General features: G+C 43.9%; 1 long non-coding RNA gene across 1 annotated transcript in view; it reads right to left on the bottom strand.

Moving 5' to 3' along the window:
• LOC118292449 overlaps positions 1-19,298 on the bottom strand; it is a 98,822-nt gene that overhangs the window by 38,699 nt on the left and 40,825 nt on the right. The window contains exon 2 of the long non-coding RNA XR_004786910.2: positions 4,175-4,328. This is a non-coding gene — a long non-coding RNA (uncharacterized LOC118292449). The remainder of the gene's footprint in view (positions 1-4,174; positions 4,329-19,298) is intronic.

Here is a 19,298-nt window from a genome sequence, read left to right as displayed (position 1 = left end):
AACACCAACAATGAATAGTGCCATTCTTCACTGATGCAAAGGCAGATAAATAAAATGTACGGTAATGCGATACCTTGCAAGACTCAAGGAAAGTGGGCTCGCAGCCAGACAGTTGACGCTCCCGCACCGGTGGTGGAGGGGAGAAATGCTCCAATATCCCGTAATGGTTATAGTCAAAAGTTCCCATCCGGTGTGTCGTTACCATTCAGCAGCATGTACTTTTCTTTTGTGATCTTATTTTAAAGATGCATGTTTTTCTCACTGCTGTTCGTGACTCTCAGCAACAGCTCGCACCTTGAAACAACGAGGAAAGTGAAGACAAAAACTCAAGTTTTACTCAACCACGAGAGAGCTGACCTGCCATTACTCAAGACTGCGTTTGCATCTATACAGCATGCAGAAATAATTGTGTACGTGATGTGATGCTAAAATATAATTACTGACAGCAGAAGATTGTTGTTTTTTTTGACCTTGTTGTATTCAATTGTTCTAAAACTCTCCTGGCTAGACAAACTTTGTGTAAATCGCTCGTTTCCTCTCGGTAAATATCAGCTGTTCTTAAGATTTGAGAGCGATTTGTTCCACTGTGTTTGGGGGCTAGTTTCATTCATGAAAACCTTTTAACTCCAAGAGTAAAATTTCACACAGGTTCAAGTCCCGCTGTCGGAAACGAGGGGAAGAAATGGTGTCTGTGGGTGGACTGCCAGAGCCACACTGTGACAAGATGAACGGGAAATGGTCCGACATCACAAGCTCCAAACACATTTTTAAAAGGCAAAGCGGAGCTTGATGGGAGCCGATCATGAAAACCCTCGCAGAGATGCATGAGAGAATATTATGAAGGAGACAAAGGAGAACGTTCGCCTGCACAGATTAGCATAAAGACCCAGAGGCAGCTTTTCAACTCAGACACTTTTCCTAACAACCGCTGAATTGTCCAGTTGTAATGGCAAAATATGCCAATAAAAATCATAAAGTCTCTCTCAGCTGTTGTAAATGGACAGTGTGATTCACTTTACACTCATAACGGTGATATCCGGTATTAATTTAACATTATTTTAAATGATAAATGTTAAACTATATGACGCTTTTCTAGTCGATTGACCACTCCAGGCGCTTTGCAATGTTTGTCTCATCGATCACATGCATCATTCATACACTGGGATTTAAGGGTTCAAGTGTCTTGCTCAAGGACACTTTGTCCCACTCTCTGGACCTGGGAGTCTAACCAGCAACCTTTCAACTAAGTTGAACAAGTGGGTTTGTTTGTTTGTTTTCAGCTCAGGAGTCTAGACCTCTCATTTGAGTTATGTTTGTGCCTCCAGAAATTTCTTTGGACGAGAAAATTATTGAATGCCACAACTTCTTTTAAATCAGTCGTACTCTACATGCCACAGGCATGATTGTGTTCATAGGAGCGGTTCCCGCTGGAGGCCCATTGTCTCCCTCTGTTCGGAGTGATTCTGTTGACCTTGGCACTGAGTTAAACTCTTACGCCACCTTGTGCAATAATAAAACACATTTTCGTCAAAGGGAAACTGGTTGGTTTTGCCACAAATCTTCTTTTTTTCCCCCTCCCCTTTACAAAATGATGCTTTGGACTGCATGTGGTAAACAGTGTCAAGCTGAAAAATGAAAAAAAAATAAAACATTGGCTGAGGTGTAGTTAGGGTTTCTACTGGAATGTGGATTACTTGAGTAATATTTCCAAATCTGTCTGTCTCCCCATAACAACCCTATATGTATCCGGTCTGCTCGCCTCCACAACAGGAATAATAAATTCAATATTCCAGCCAGACGCACAAACCTGCCATTATTCATAATACCTGCATGTGTGAGTGTAGGTTTGTGCATATGTGCACATGCTGTATGTGTGTGTGTGTGTGGCGCCCACTCACTGCTGTTTCTGATTGGATTACATGAGGGCCCGTGTTGTATTTGAACCACATGTGTTACATGCCTGCTGTTCTAGTTTTACATTAATAAAAACGTGTGTCCGTGCGCACAATCCCTGCTCCTGCGATGGAGTGTTATAGTAATAAAATCATCACAAAACCTCATTGTTTCTGACATTTAACCAGAAACTCTAAAAGCGGAGAGGAGGGAGAGGAGAGGAGACAACGTACAGTGGGAAACATTCCCCTGTGGTTAAAGGTTTCAAGTCATAGCAATTATTCTCCATGTGATGGCAGGTTTATTTTCATACTAATTTCCAAGCATCACCCTGTGAATCGGATAGCTCTGTCCACGGCCGATACACAAGCAACTTCCTTGCAGCGAGGATGAGAGGCTGGAAAGTGGGCCAGTATATTCCTGTGTCATGGGATGATTTGTAGCGGTTAAACCTCTGAATTTTATCGTGGACGGTACAAGCTCGCGATTGTCAAATGTGCTTACACTGTATATAGATGGGTAAATACTGGAGAAGCTATCAGATTTAATATTCTACAGAGAAGCCGTAAATTGATGACATTTGAGCTAAAACTCCTCCAAATATCAATCTGGCAATACGAATAACCATCTTCTTGACACAAATAGGGAAAAAACTCACCATAAAACTGTTCCAGTCAAGAATATGTACTCATTTATTTTGCATCTGGGTCCAGTGATATATTTGTCTAATTGTCTTGTGGCTTATTGGCGAAAAAAAAAACTTTTTCAGGATCTTAAAATTAAAAAGATGGCATAAAATAACAGGGAGAGGAGGAAATCACAGGAAGCACTTCATTATCTTTACATAAGTGATGATAATATTCACGGTTTTAAGATGGGTTAGTGTCAAAAACAAAACAATTTTTCAAAAGTGTCTTTGAAAAAAAAAAGGGTTCTGTACGATAAACTACATACGTCAAGGTACTCATATGTCGCTACCAAAATTACGTAGGTGGAATTTTACAAATGTTTAGACCCTAATAAAAAAGTAAAATATAGAATGTTGTCATTTTACAGATCAATTTTCCTTTCTTTCACATGCATTCTTCTTTTTTTTAAAAGGTGGGTGGGGTTGTGCTGCTGAAAATCCACAACTTGTGAGTAATGATATAATCCTGGCTATAAACGTAGTCTTCTACCACGGCATTTTGGAAACATGATGAGATGTTTTCTTCAGTTTGGGTCAATTTGAGGATTAGCTTGTTTTCATGTGACATTAAATGATCGTGAAGATTTCCCCTCACTGAACAGTGTCTACTATATGAAAGTACATATGTGGAAAATCTAAATATAAGAAACTGGGAGAAATTAAGGACGTAGTTACATCATGTGAGATATTTCCAGGAGCAGAAACAGGGACTGGTTCTGAATTTTCTCCGCCCACGCTTGCCCATAATGGATAGTCCATAATGCATTGCAGCTTCAGGACATGTTGCATTTTCACTAAAGAGCGTGACTCACTTTTTCTTGATAGGAACAAATCTCCGTCTCTCGCTTTCACTACTGCTCTCTCCACCTACGCACTGACAGCTGAAAGCAACAAGTTCATTTCTGATCTGAGGGGATCGGTTAAAGTCATTCCAGGAAATGCAGGGAAGCATTAACTGGAGCAGAAGACAGGTTAAGAGGGAGTGGGTACACCCAACGAGTAAATTGCGACACTTAATCACAAAATAACTGCTGGAATGCGCTGAGCATCGCAGATTGATGGTATGTTAGGGCGAGAGAGCACCTGAGGGTGGAATTTTCCTTTAATCATGTAGTCGACATCCACTGAGTCACAGCTCTGATTCAGTGGGCAATACAAGGGGACCGCTGTCCAGCTGTGTGTGTGAGTGTGTGTGTGTGTGTGGCAGGGCATTGGTGGAGGTGGCGGCACAGACAGGAAACAAACTGTACCTCTGAAAAACCAACAAGCTGTGACCAAGTCGCAGCAGAAGAGTCGCGGTGGCAGAATTAACGATGCCGGTCCGAGACACAGACACCGCTGGAATGACTGATTTCCATTTTTGCAAATTTCTCAGCGGGATAGGCTCTTGAAAGTTACTCTCGATGTATAATCCACTACAGATTAGCGATTGCCCGTATGAAACGGTAATCAGTCGCAGAGTACGGAGGCAAAATGTCCACTGCATCGGCTCCACATCCCACACATAACAACCCTCTGAGACAATCACGCCAATCTGTGCATTTCAACTCTAACAGAAACATCCTATTGTACGGCTCAATTGCATATACTCACTCTGATTTGTTCTCGTGGCCTCAGCTCACTGTCCCTCACACTGTTCGGTGCCACATTAAATACTGCTCGCCGGTCAGCTCTGGCTGCTCGGTGCACGGCGCCGTTCGGTGTGAAGCTGGCCCCTCTGGGTTGCTGTGTTGGCGTGGGCGTGTTGCTGCGGTGAGGAGATGAAAGTCAGCAAAGGAAGTCCAGTTTAATTACTTTTCAAAAGAGTCAGAGAAGCCTGGTTTATAACACTTTGAGACCAGGTTCTCACAACCCAACACTTAACATTGTTTTCCTGAATTGAACATACATTATTTTTTTCCTGGCCCTGTCACCACAACGTAGTCACTTCATGGAAATCAAACAGGAGGCCGCATTTGTCTTAGTTTTTTACACTGTCCTGTTGTTGTCGTAAAGTGTCAGTGTAGTTCATGGGAAGCGCTCGTGAGCTTGTCAGACAGAGTCTAAAAACGCCCTTCCCCCGCGTCTTGGAACTGCAGGAGCTGCATCCGACAATTTACGTGACTCCCTGAAATCAATGATCCGACGGGCAGCCACTGGCCAGGTGTGCAGATATGCAGGACAGTGAGAGGGCTTTTTAAAACTCCGTCAACCGTCCGTCACTTATTGCGAGGCGCAAAGCGAGTCAGCGCCGCGCTTGAGCGATTATCACATCTCGCCGCACAGCATATAAACACTAGACATGGCCAGGCCGACATTTTCAAGCACGATTGATTCAAATGATTCAGTCCGGTTTTTTTCTTCAAATTAAAGCGGGAATCAACAACTTTTTGGCTTAATGATGTTATTATGATGTTAAAACTGACTGCACAGTGGGAAAACGAGACCATCCGTGCTCATATTGGTCCCCCACCGTGTTATTCCCAACGCTCCCCTCTCCTTGTTGATGCCACATCACTGTTTCAGCCCTCCTTGCTGTTTACCCTCTGGTAGCGTTGGCCGATTTGGTGCATGTGCTTCAGTGTAATGCAGCATAAAATAAGCCACCGGGTCATAAACAATCTAAATGCTTTGGTTTATTACAGTTTTATTTGATTGTGGACTGAAACACTACGTGAATGCTCCTGGCTCTCGTGTCTCCCCCAGTGCTCTGTGTTTATGCTTGACATCCCTTAAAGGTTTTTCTATGGGATACTGGATTGCTTCTTTTCTGTTTCAATTAGTAATTTGTTTTGCCTTAATGATCAAAAATGTTTCTCCTGACACCTGCTGGGCTCTGCAGTTTACCGTGTCTAATGTCATTTGTGCGTCTGTTCCCATGTGTATGAGAGCAGGAATACAATGGAATGTTTTTTCCCCCAGAACAATCATTTTGGACGCTTTTATTGAATACCTTCATTAGATAGTTTCTTCCTGGATTCCTGAATATAAAAACTGATTTGTGCATTTCACAACAGCTTCTGTCTAATCTGCTGATACGTTTCATATTACATTTATTATCTGAGACAATAGCAGCCGTCACTACTACAAATCTTTGAGTGTCTGGAGCTCAGAGGGTCTAATGGCTTTACCGTGTGTGTACAGTGTGTGTGTGTGTGTGTGTGTGTGTGTGTGCATTCTACATGAGTAATACTGTACTAAATATGAATAATTGGCACTCATCCACCACTATGCACTGCTATGCCACAAGGGTCTTTAATGTGCGTGTGTGTGTGTGCATGTGCGTATATGGTGTGTGTGTGTGTGTGTGCGGTGTGTGTGTGTGTGTGTGTGTGTGTGTGTATGTGTGTGCGTGTGTGTGATTGCTGTCCTCCTGTGTATGATCAGAGTTGTCTCCTTTACCTTCGGGGTTGTTGTTTTTGTCTGCTGGCCAGTTTATAACACACACACACACACACACACACACACACACACACACACACCCTCCCCCCCTCTTGTACACATACATGCGGACCCACAGACCTGGATATATGACAACTGAAAGTCTGGGAACTGGCTGTGTTTTTTAAAGAAAGTGTCAGTTTGGTGGACCGTTACCATGGTTCAGCAGGGTTTGGCCACAGCTCCGGCCCCTTTCCTTTGCAAAATGTCCCAAGATAAATAAATACGCCTATGTATTTTAAAGTCACGTATTAAAATGTATTTATAGCTCAGGCCAACACTTGTTGGTCAAACATAATGAAAAGCAACATGTTTATAAAACGCCCCGACTCTGGTCAGTGTTAATTCCACAACAGAGAAAAAAGTTTCTAAAAATATTCTTTTAAAATTGGTGTTTGCGCACCTTAAATGGTGGAACAATATTGACAGGAATTTGTTTTGGATTTATGGAGCCCTGAGGCGTGAAACTAACTCTGCATAATAACATAGGAAGAAGAGCCACAACAATTAAACAGATGCACAAAGTAAAATAACTGAAGGAAGAACAGACCCATTCTTTTAAATTCACATGTATCTTTTATAATTTGCAAATATGAGTACAGTTAGTGTGTTCACGCTGACCAGCCACAAGATGAAAGTAGAAAACATCCTCTCCTCTGTTTACATCCTTTCTACATTTCTCTGTCTGTCTTTGCTCAGAGATCATTCTGCAGACTTTGCTGAGGACCAGCCTGCACAAATATGACGATAAGCACGACATGACGTCCTGCACATTCCCACACAGCATCACGCAATTATAAAAAGAAAAAACACACGCACACACACACACACACACACACACACACACACACACACACAAATGCACCGAGAGGAATTTGTGGCGACGGAAAACACAATTTGTTTACAGAGGACAGAGGCGAATACAGACAGGTGGAACATGAGATACCAGGCACAAAGCGATTACAGTGATATACTGTTGCGAGCACAAAGAGAAAGAAAAAAGAGAGACTGCAAGACACAAGATTGATATTCGGGGAGACATCATTTGCGTGTAACTGTGACAAAAAAATACAGCGATGGGTCAAACAGATAAACGGTGACAGTTGGATGTGAGGAGAAGCTCTTCGGGTTGAGTGAAAAACAGAGGGAGATATTTAAAGAAAAGAGAGAGAGAGGGAGAGAGAGAATCATAGTTTCCATTTTCCCGTGCGTCACATGAAAACAGTCTATTCATTAGAGCATCAAAACTAACACGCAATGTTATGACCACTTCAAAGAGTGTGTGGGGGGGGGGGGGGGGGGGGGGGGGGGGGGGTGAATATAAACAGAAATATACAGAGAGAGGCATGACAAAGATGCTCTGTCTCTGTTGCCAATTGGGAGCAGTACTGTGTGTATGAGCAGTATGTGTTTACGGCTGTGCTAATGTGTATATTGTATACATAAACTATGTGCGTTGGCAGGGACACACTCGGAGTCTTGGAGGCCAGGGCAGACCCTCCGACTATCCATCCATTCAGGGACCCTCTGCTCTTGGCGGCGTAAAAAACTATTTTTTTTTTTTGCTTATTTCACATTATGCTCTAATGTATTCACTCAGTTTAAAGAGCTCACCTGACACACGCACACACCGAGACACACACGCATATTAGATTTGAAATAATCACCCTGTGCCCAGGGCCATGCATGGTGTCGCCATCAGTCCTGCCCTGGCTAAGACCTGCACGGTCAGAGGTCCACGGGCAATTTTCCCATAAAGTCAGTAATCCGTGCCGATATACGGCCAAGTGTGTGCGTGTGTGTATTGGGGGTATGTGCGTATTAGAATTTGTCATAAAATACACAAGTACACCTCTCTTTTCCAACACCCATGCCTTTCTCTTCTTCCATTGGTCCTGTTTTCCATCTTTTTTTTTCTCTCTCTCTCTCTCTCTCTCTCTCTCTCTCTTTCTTAGGCACTATCCTGCCCCACCAACATGTGATTAACCCCAAGAATGGAAACACTGCCCCTGTCCACTTTGTGTAAGATCACATGGCCTGGGGATATTGACATTTCCAATGCAAATGAGGATGTATGAGCTGTGGTCAGAAGAGCGCACTCTGCATATATCTGTTCATCTTCAACCAAGCGCTCGTCGCTCTGGACTAATTTAACAGCAGTTGAAAAACACACACATGCACGCACGCACACACACACGCACACACACACACACACACGCACGCACGCACACACACACGCACACACACGCACGCACACACACACACACACACACACACAGGGATTTGGGGGAAATCGGCCCACAGATGAACTCGCCTGCTTAGTGATGAGAATACAGACGGTCAAAACGGTCTGCGTGTCCTCCATGGCAACAACTTCACAAACTGCTATGCAGTGCGTGCACGTCCCAATATTGCACCAGGTGCTCTGGCAAAAAAGAAGGTTCTACATAAGGTGCCTGCGCACCAATAGCCCTTTTACACCGGGCATCGAAATGTGTTTCATATCCAGATTGTGTCTAGATATGATTTGTAAACCTGATTAGATTCAAACCGGGTATTAACATGTGTCCAGTGTCCCCCGTGACACGCGTGGTTCTCTTAGTGACGCTGCATCATTGCGTTTGCTTGATCTCGACTTCACTCTATCCTGGGGTGTATTGACAAAACAGGAGGACTGAGCAGAGGTGCTTCCGGTGCAAACCTGCCTAGCGGCTGCTACTTCACTGGTTTGGAACAGTAGGTGTGTTCGATCAGTATTTCCACCTGCATAGTTGATGTATGTGGATTGAGGACGCATTTGCATTCCCACTCGTGCTCGATGAGGTCATAACGCGTCCCTGACCAGCTCCGGAGGTGGTCCTCCATTCTTGTGCATTTACAGCTGTACTTTCATGTGGTCAAGCGGAAAAAATTCGATCGCAGTCTGTTCACCAAAAGTGCTGTTCAATGCCAGGTGTAATGGTTCTCTCTTATATTATTACTTGTAAAAGCACACGTGAAAAGAAATAGACCGGCGGACACAGAACAACATTTGTATAAGAGTCGTGTTTCTTGCCATCCGTCTCCAGGAGCTCCCGAAGGCAACATCTGGCAAGTTTGCTGCCAAATGCTTCCACCGTGTTCACAAGTAGCCAGCGACTCTGTCTGCCTGCTGTTTGGTGCCGGGCGAGTATTGACAGTGGGTTTTATCAGAGCTTGTTTGTTGTCTGCTGTGCCTGCTGCGGCTGGAAACAAGGTTGATGACAGCGGCGAGGGGAAGTCAGTAAACCCGTGGGCCGTAAAAACCAAAACAGTGCACTCGAAACACACCGTAAAGCGCCGTGGGCGCCGCGGAGGACCGCAGAGTTGGGCGATTACTCTTCGCAGGTTTATCATTATGTGAGCAACCGCCTTTCACATGACACGTTGATCCGCTAATAACATAAAGATAGCGGTAAGTGAAGCTTGGAGCACGGCGAACGCATAGCAGGCTCACATGCAGCTGTGCATTCAAGGGCCAATTTCACCAAACAGGTCTTCCTAACATCTGTCCCACAACTTTCCCGCGCGCTGCTTTGCTTTCAATTTCCCCTTCGGTTTGATTTCATAATATTTAGCCTGCGGCGATTAGTTGCAGGTCATCCAACACCGCTCACGTGTTCACGTCCTCCGTTTTTTAACTCTCCAGCTCTCCGGATTGGCAAATGGCGAGTGGCAGGACGGCTCGCCATTGGTCGGGATTATAAATCTGTGTGTCAAAGTCAACTAAACTCACACTCATAGCTACATGAATTTACTCTCCGCCCCACGAGCAGGTTCACCGATTGCAGTGAACATGCTGAAATGGCCGCCGTTGGCACTGCAGACGACACTGGTGATTTACTTGCCCTTATAATGTATACAATCATAAAAACTCGTACAGCACTAATACATAGAGACTGGAATGAAGTTCATATATAACATAAAGTGAAAGCTAAATGTCAAGATGTGGTCGGGTTAGAGTACACAAACGCACATGCTGACAGGAGCTCTTTATTCCATTAACACACACACACACACACACACACACACACAGAATGACATACTCTGACGCACAAGCGCAGATGCCCACTGTAACCAGAAAAAAATCCCGGTCCAACAAACAAAAGTAACAAACACAAATCTACTTAAACCTGAATTCAACATGTTATCATGCTTTAAGCACATTTGTCTCCCGCAATCCCATAAACACATAAATATATACAGAAATATGTTCCCTCTGTGAAACGTTGCAACGATTATCGGATTATCTTTTCATCTTTTGTTTTGGTGGAGCCGATTTCAAATTCTAAACAGATAGGATAAAAGGATGCTTTGAAGTCTGATGACTGTTTCACTTCGGTTTTTTCCTCCGCTGCCCCTTTTTTCTCTCTCTCCTTGTTTCTGTCTCTTTACTGTCTTCTTTTCTTTTTCTTCTCCCTCTCTCTCTCTCTCTGTCGATCTGTGTCTTGAGTTGAGGTAAGGTTCGTCTTTTGGGGCCGGATATCTCCCCAACAAGCTGCCGGTGCTTGTTGTACGCAGTTGGCATCTAGGGGAGTTATCTTTTTGTCAGTAGATCTCGTAGAGTAAAATCTCTTTTCAATTTTCGGGTCAGAGGTCAGAATGACCACTTCAGTACGGAAACAGCTTCTTGATGAATGTCTCTATCTTTTTCTCTCTCCCTCTCTTTCTTTCCCTCCGTTCTTTCGCTCGTACCGCTCTTCCTCCGCATGCGTCTGCCTTTACCGTTTTCCTCTCACACATGTTGCGGTAGTAACACTAATTGACCATTCTTAAACATCCCATAACCTAATCCTTGTTTCTGCGATGTCGTCACAGTCAGATTACCTAACAAATTCCTTCTAAGAGTGATGTATACGCACACACACACACACACACACACACACACACACATATTCAACGTTGGTGTTCCTTATTATTTATTTCTATTGGAGAAACATGCCAACTGGAAAAGTGACAATGCAGGTGTGTGTGTGTGTGTGTGTGTGTGTGTGTGTGTGTGTGTGTGTGTGTGTGGAACACAGTGTTGATGGTTCATAGAGAAATGATGAAACTATTAAATTCATTAACAGACAGATTCCCTAGTCATGCTTTACTGGGGCACTGATACAAACTGATAGAGTGCATGCCACCACACACACACACACACGCACGCGCACACGCACACACACGCACACACACACACACACACACACACACACACTGAACTATAGGCAGCGACACACTAACACACACACTGTACTTGTTTTGTTAAGAGTTATAGGCAAAGACTGAAGGGCTGGTTTGTTCAGTTCACACTTGTAGTCTTTTTGCTTCTGAAATGACCCAGTTTCCCCGAGGGAAGGAAAATGTTTGTGTGCAGAGTGATGTACACCGTTAGCTGGACGGAAAAGTGACGTGTCGACGTGTGCGGTCCCTGACTGTACTCTTACGAATGTGTCGGAGACAACGCATTTGTACTGTGCGTCTCCGATGGCGGCAGAGTCAAATGTTCACAGTAGCTAAAGTAGGAAATAATAACAATGAGGAGATCTATATAATCTCTACAAACAGCTGATATCCGCACTGTAATGTTATACCAGATTAGTGAAGGTTCACTGCCGGGGATGAATTTTAAAACCTGAGTCGACATTAGTAGTTAGTTCCTTAAAAAAAAAGTCAACCCATACAAATGTGTGACAGCTGTATCTGCTGATGGAGATCGCGTGTCTGCAGTCACCGGTGGTGAAGTACGAGTCAAAGTTTGACTCCTTCGGCAGGGAATGGAAAGCCCCACACCAAGAGCACCACACAACGCGTGGCCGCCACACACAGAGCTGAGAGGATTGACTGCGCTGTCAAACCAGACTTCACTGTGTTTCGAGTACAGTGACACTGTCTAATCCGACAAACAGCTCCCTTTTTTTTTTTAATCTCTTACACACGGGCTTATCATAACAGCTTTGTCCAGAGTGGAAGACACGAGCTGTCTCCATTTATTTATCAATGACAATGCCCATTTAGAGGGACCACGGAAAGCAGAAGCTCAGAGATTAGCCCCCCGAAGAGAGGCTTGAATCCATTTTCTCTTATTCAGCTTTAAAGGTTCGGGGCCCAGGAGTAGCATTAATGGTCGACTGCAGCAATGATTCATGCTGTAGTAATGATTCATTTTATCCTGCTTAGCCTTGATAAACCCCACAGACACACACAGACACACGCAGAATTCACACCAGACACACAGGATATAGAAAAGCGTAATTAATGGAGCCCTTCGCCACACCTTTAAATACACACAGACACGCACACGCAGATACGCCGCGTGCTCTCTCTACGAGCACGGAGCCTGTCGCCGGTTATCATTCATGTCTTACATTTCCTGTCTGTAATTTTGAACGAGGGCGTACCGCTGACAGCCTGCTTGGAGCCCACTGACCTGAAACTTGCCAAATTACAGACGGAGAGTTATGCCGGTGAGCATAATGACACTGAGACGCGAGATAAGCCAACGCTGTAACGAAGAAACATCTGAATGCTAATCAGCCTCAGTGATTCCTTTATTTACCCAGGGGCTGTTTGCTGAGGGTCCGACCTCTCCGTGAGCGAGGCTTTGCTTCATATTTATGCAGTCCAGGGACTTCTCCTCTGTAAAAAAACACATTACCCAGCTGCACCCCAAGAGGAGCCGGGGGTTCATTAAATTGCTCAAGGGCAATTTAGTGGTAGAGGCTTTTGTCCCCTGCACCTGCAATATATTTTTCAGATGAGAATTAAAATGGATGATGAGTCACTCAAAGTACTGAACTCAAACAAAACGCAGCTCTACGGAGCTTTTAAGATGCCTTGGTTTCCGTTGCCTTGTTGTGTGGCCCATACATTTTCTGTAAGGTTCAATCTCTGCCTCTCTTATCCTCCAAGATAGACAACAGGAACAGGTATCTTTTGGAAAATTGTCCTGGGCATTTACAGACCCACACAGGTTTCTAAGGAGCTGGAAGAGACCAAGAGAATATAATAATTGGATCATGGATTGAAACAGGATTCCTGAAAGCAGTGAGTTAACCAAATCCAAAAAACCAACACAATAGGCTGAAAGACTACAACGCTCATTTAGAGCCGAGGGGAAAGTGGGTTTGTTTCTACAAGCAATACCTGTCCGATTACACCTAAGCCGTATGAAGACATGAACTCCAAAATTGTTTGGAAAATTTTGTGTGAAGTTTTTCCGGAGTGCCTCCACTCACGTAGCGGGAGATTGTCTGAGTCGGACACGTCCACAACAGCAGGGACGTTCCCCGAGCGCTAAGGAGAGGGGTGGCACCTGGGTAGAGTGCCCACTCGCTTGCTTTGAACGTTCCTTTGACTGTAGGCCTGCTGTATTCTCCCAAGGGCTCACTCGGACATGTTCTGGCAATTTAACTAGGGGCCTGGCAGGCAAAAGCTCCAGTGCGACATTTGCGGACGTTTGCGTTATCGCAGGGAAGCCCTTCTGGACAGGACGCATGTCTCGCATCACTGGGTCCTGCTGTGTCGTCTCCGCTGTCAAATGTAAACGGGTCACAGCCGGACTCTGCGGAATCTAGTCGCAATAGCAACACTGTGCCATGTTGAGCCATTAGTCCAACACATCCTATTTGTCGGCCGACGCGTTTGTGCCTGAGCACGAATTGCTCGTTCACTCTGTCGTCCTGCCCAGACTTTACCAGCCACTGTGGGGTTCTGACTCGTTGACCTTTCACATCCCTCATTAACGTAACGAGTAAACAACCGGTTCCTTAGGTCTAATATGACCAGGAGGCCTGCTAATGTCCCTTAATAGGAATAATATGCAAATGATCCCATAATCACACTTCACACAGTTTGACGGCTGGTAGGGTTTGTAGAATCTCTGTAGAACGTCGGAGGTCTAATTAATTCTGTGCTCCAAGCTCATTAGCATTTTTTTTTTTTGGAACAGTGATTATTTGCATATTTCCCAGGCACCTAGCCCGAGTCCTGATTAGGGTCGTAAGGAAGATGCAGGCTCGCTCATTTGTTTACAATCAAAAGCACAAACACACATACATATTGTGTCGCCACGACTTCAGAGGACAAAACATTGACCACTGACTTACTCTCATTTCCTGGAGACTGACTCTAACCTTAACCACTGCTTGCCTTCCCCTAACCCTAAAACATGTCTCGACCTCAAAACCTAATGATTTACAATAGACCATATTTATGCATCTATCTAACCAATATGTTCTATATCTTCACGTACATGGTTATGTGTGTATGCAGTGATTTTCTGATCAAATGTTCCCTTGGCTCATGTATATTCATGATCAATCAACACGGAGTGCTGTTAAGCGTAGCCTATCAGATTCTGCCCAGACTCTGGTGGATTTGCATATTTTAATTGCAGCCATACAGAGTGTATTACTGACGCATCACCTCCCTTTTTGGTGTAGACACACACACACACACACACACACACACACACACACACACACACAGGTAGAGTGACAGAAACCTGCTTCTAGGTTAAATTTAGAATCTGTTTCTTTTAGTGTCTAATCCCCCCCCCCCTCTCTTTCTCGCTCACCTGCTCCCTCTCTGTCTCTCTATTTCACTTTTGCGAGTAATATCAGTAATTATTCTGGCTTCTTCCCAATAGTCTGTCTGGAATTGAATTTAGCTATCTTTATGTGTGAGCATGTGAGTGTGTGAGTATGTGTGTGTGTGTGTGTGTTTGTGTGAGTATGTGTGTGTGTCTGTGTGTGTGTGTGTGTGTGTGTGTGTGTGTGTGTGTGTGTGTGTGTGTGTATGTGTGCATGCGTGTGTGTGTGTGTGTGTGCATGTGGTGCGTGCGTGCGTGTGTGCGTCTCTCTCTTTCCCTGTGTAATTACTTGTTAAGCCATTTGAAAGCAGGTGCAGTTTGCCTGAATGACTTCTCTGTTTTCTCAGTAGCTAACTGCTTTAACCTGCCAGCTTATGCCTGTGTGTGTGTGTGTGTGTGTGTGTGTGTGTGTGTGTGTGTGTGTGTGTGTGTGTGTGTGTGTGTGTGTGTGTGTGTGTGTGTGTGTGTGCGAGAAGTGTGTGACGTCAGTCATCATGTCTGACAGCTCCCTTCCTGAAAACACACCTAAGAAAACAGGCACTGCCATGCACATGCAGCGTGTGCTGGAACACACACTCACAGGGTAATTTTTATATATTTTTTATTTTTTTACAAGCACAGATGTATGTGTACAAGCAAACACGCATGCACACTCTCTTTTGACACACCTCATGTTGCTGACAGATGAAAACCCGACGTCTCCAAAAAGTCAACATTTCAGTCGGCGACCTTTTCTGATTGATAGGCCTGTTTGTGAAACTACACCTCGGAGCCCATACACATGCAGGAACATTTTTCAAAACCTTATTTTTAAAGACAACGATGAATACAGTTCAAGAAAGACAAAGTGTATACTACCATTTCATTTGTCAAGGTTTTGCATACACAGTAGTAGCAACAGTAGTTATATTCCCCTCCTTTCTGGAGAAAGAAGGAGGGAATGAGACATAAATATATAATCAAGGTGAGAAGTCAGTCTGTACAAAACAAGTAAGGTAAAACACGGATTGTCAAAACACCTCTAAACCTTATTGGAATCACAGCATGTTCAATTTGGTGAACACTTGAAGCAGAAAAAAAAACTACATGAATCAAATGAAAATGGAGCAAAACGTGAACACAAAATCGTGTTCCCTTTCTGAAACGATGGTTGCAGATATAGAATATGACACACCCAGTCGACATAGGAGATTATACACCATAATACCTGGTAGCTGACCAATGCAACCGGTCTGAAGATCGATAGATCCTCTTTGCTAGTGCTCTATTTAAACCACAGTGCACCCCCAGGCCCACTCGCAAGAGGAAACAGGAGAAGGATGCTGTTCAAAACAACCGGTTTCTCCTCAGCGGCAGATCGTTTTGGTAATGGTTAAAACACCAAATATGAAAAAAGCACAAAAGAAAACAAGTAGAAAAACTGAGACACTGTGGTGTAAGGAATACAACTCTGTACGCAACAATACAACTGGTCTAGATAGAGATGATTGTTCGTCTTAACTGTGGTCGAAGGTTTTTCTTCTTCATGAATTAACTGATAATCTGAAAGAATGTGAAGATGCACGTTGAAACGTTTGAACCGTCATCATGGATGCATGCACACTGTCGTTTTAACAGAGATGTGCTGTTAAATATAAATGAATGAATAGATAAATAAAAGACCTCAGGCAGCATTATAACAGATGAAATATATTTGTGAGAGGTTTTGTACTAAACGAAAGAAAGAAAGAAAAAAGACAGGTAGGCACACAGGGACGAGGGCAAATGCAGTTAAAGTATAATAGGTACAAGAGCCGAGGAAAGTCAGAGAGAGAAGAAAAAAAACCCTCAGTGCCGGGGTTCCCTGTGTTCCAGCCTGTCTCATTGTGAATTCCCTCATTTAAAAAATGGTGAAATTCATTTCTCACCCAGTTGGGAACAGGCAAGGCTGATTTCATTAAAATACCCCATCTGTTGGAGAGAGAGATAGAGAGAGAGAGAGAGAGAGAGAGGGAAAAAGAGAGAGAGAGAAAGAGGGAGAGAGATTTAGAACACGAGGGAGAGAGAGGGAAAGAGGGAGAGAGAACACAAACAAGGGTGAACCAAACAAAACAGTTCTCTTGTCCTGGAATAATTTGTTTCCCCTCCAGTGATGTATGTGTATGTGTGTGTGTGTGTGTGTGTGTGTGTGTGTGTGTGTGTGTGTGTATGGTAGCTGAATTTTAGCGGACAGGCTGCCATTGGTTGAGGAAGCCAGCTCGACAGAGAGAAAGAAATATGCGTACAGTATGAGCGATGGTGAGAGGGAAAGAGTTGCTCGTCCCCATTATTATTATTATTGTATTTTTGTTTGAGCTACGGAACTGCTGCGGGCCTCCCACTAAGTATTTCATTGCCCAGTGTAACCTTGTGTTGTACTGTACATATGACAAATACACTTGAAACTACAGAGCATATATAGTGAAAGAGTGAAATATGCAGAAGGAGCGATGGAAGCAGGTGGAAGAGGGAAAGACAGGAGGATGTGAGGCCTTTGATGTGATAGTTAAAGGAACAGGACGAGCAAAGGTAATTATGAAAACTGATAAAAAAAAGTTTTATTTTAGAGAACAAATACACAAAAGTAAAGGCATGATCATGATCACGGTTAGAGAAAGACTGTGACTGCCATTAATTAAGAAAGAAAACAAAGTTAACTGCAGGTCCGTGCGGCCCATCCGCCACCTCATCCCCCACGCTCTCATTAAAGGGCACACTGCTTTCCACACTGGTGCTGAACATCCCCCCGTCCTCCCCACTCTCTACGCTAAGCTAAGCTAAGCAGCTGCCGGTAGTAGTGTCATATTAACTGAACACATCTGAGTGGTGTCGATCATCTCGCCACTGAGTCTGCATTGAGTTTCACCGGGTCACATATAGACGATCGTGGAGAGCAAGAGGGGACACAGTCAAAAACTACCCAGACTGCCCAACGCCTCACCAGATGCTGACTGTGATGCCGCTCGCTCGCAGAAACGAGGCGAAGACGAGGAGATTTAGTTGTTTTTCCAGTTGTTGTTTATTTGAAGGCATTTCAGATTGAGGTCTTTTACCAAAAATGACCTAAAAAAACCTGTGGCCTTTTTCTCTCAAAATGACCTGGCTACTTGTGCACATACTATGAGAGACTGAGGGAGAGATGGACCTGAATCATTGACAGATGGATGGCACAGGATGAGAAGGAATAAAAGAGAGTGACAGAGCGAGCGAGAGAGTCGCAGGGAATGTAATTCACATTTGTTTTCAGATGCGATGAGTTTTATTGAAGCCTAATCTCTTTTGTGTGCGCGCGCGCGCCCATTGGCGAGCGTGTGATTGACGATCGAGTGGGAGTGATGGGTGATTTCAGATGGCTGTGTAATTCATTGTGTATCCTTTTTTTTTTATTGCATTTGACCAACAGCATTTCCCCACAGAGGTAATAAAGTTTATCCTCTAAAAAGGAATAAACTGACAGAGAGGGTTAATGAGGGGAGGAAGATGCAGAGATGCGGGCAGAGAAGCGTTATTAATGGCTTCTGTTTATGAACCTTTGGCCTGGACAATCCGGCCGCGCTGCACCTCTGAACATGGAGGGATCTGGTATCGGGCTCTGAAGGAGTGTAACAGTTCGACAGAAACTGCTGGTTACATATCCTCCAGAGCTGCGGGGCGAAGCGGCACGACCTCATTTGTTTTTTCAGGCCCAGAGGAAAAGGTTTTCTTTTCGTCCCGTTTAATGTTTGTTTTCACCGACAGCGGGTCGAGGGGAAGTGATATAAACTGTAGCTGCCACAGAACAACAGAAGGGGAGAGAGGGTGTCGGCCCTGGCTTCCCTAGCGCCGTGCACATGCCGCTTGTGAATGTACATAATTGGGACGGGTGGATCGGATGATATGTGGTAATGTGCTGTATAGGGTTATGCACTCGTTCATTACTCGTTTAATTAAGCAGTCGATTTTATTCATGTGGCTCTTTGTAATCAAGGCAGCATGATGAACCCTACAGACAAGTTTTCCCACAGGGACAACAACGTACATCGGAATCAAAATGAAGAATCAGAAGTAAACATGAAGAAATAACCACACTGTCTAATACTGACTGACATCGTTAATTACTGTGTGGGAGCAGTGTCGACTATATATTACAAGCATCAATACAGAGAGACGGAAAATCGAATCTAAATGTGTACCACGGCATGATTTGATGAAGATGCATTGCTTGTTGCATATAGATCATATAGGATAAATGACAGAGCCATACATTTAAGTAAAATACCACGTGTGGAATATGATATAACGATCATTTATTACTTATACGGAACAGTTGCTGAATTATTGTTTTCATTACATTTAGGTCAAAGCAACAGTCAACAAAATATAAGATGGCTAAAACTACTGAAGTGACCCAATACCCAATACAGCCACAAAATGTAATAATTTTAAACTTGAAATAAAGAGAAATCATGTTTAGAGACTTGAAAACTCCAATGTTAACTGACGTGATAAATCAAGAGAGAAGTAGAGTCATTTTCTCATAGACGGCTACAGAAACTCTCTGTTGTCAACCAGTGGAGTCGCCCTCTGCTGGTGATTCCAGAGAAAACAGGCTTTAGGCCCCGGTGACTATGTTCATTTTTATATACAGTATATGCTGCCACTGCATTATGGACGTAAATTCATCCAAAATTAACCCAGAATCAA

The sequence above is a fragment of the Scophthalmus maximus genome, chromosome 22, assembly GCF_022379125.1.
Source record: "Scophthalmus maximus strain ysfricsl-2021 chromosome 22, ASM2237912v1, whole genome shotgun sequence".
NCBI lineage: Eukaryota > Metazoa > Chordata > Actinopteri > Pleuronectiformes > Scophthalmidae > Scophthalmus > Scophthalmus maximus.
This window is presented reverse-complemented; position numbering and strand designations above follow the sequence as displayed.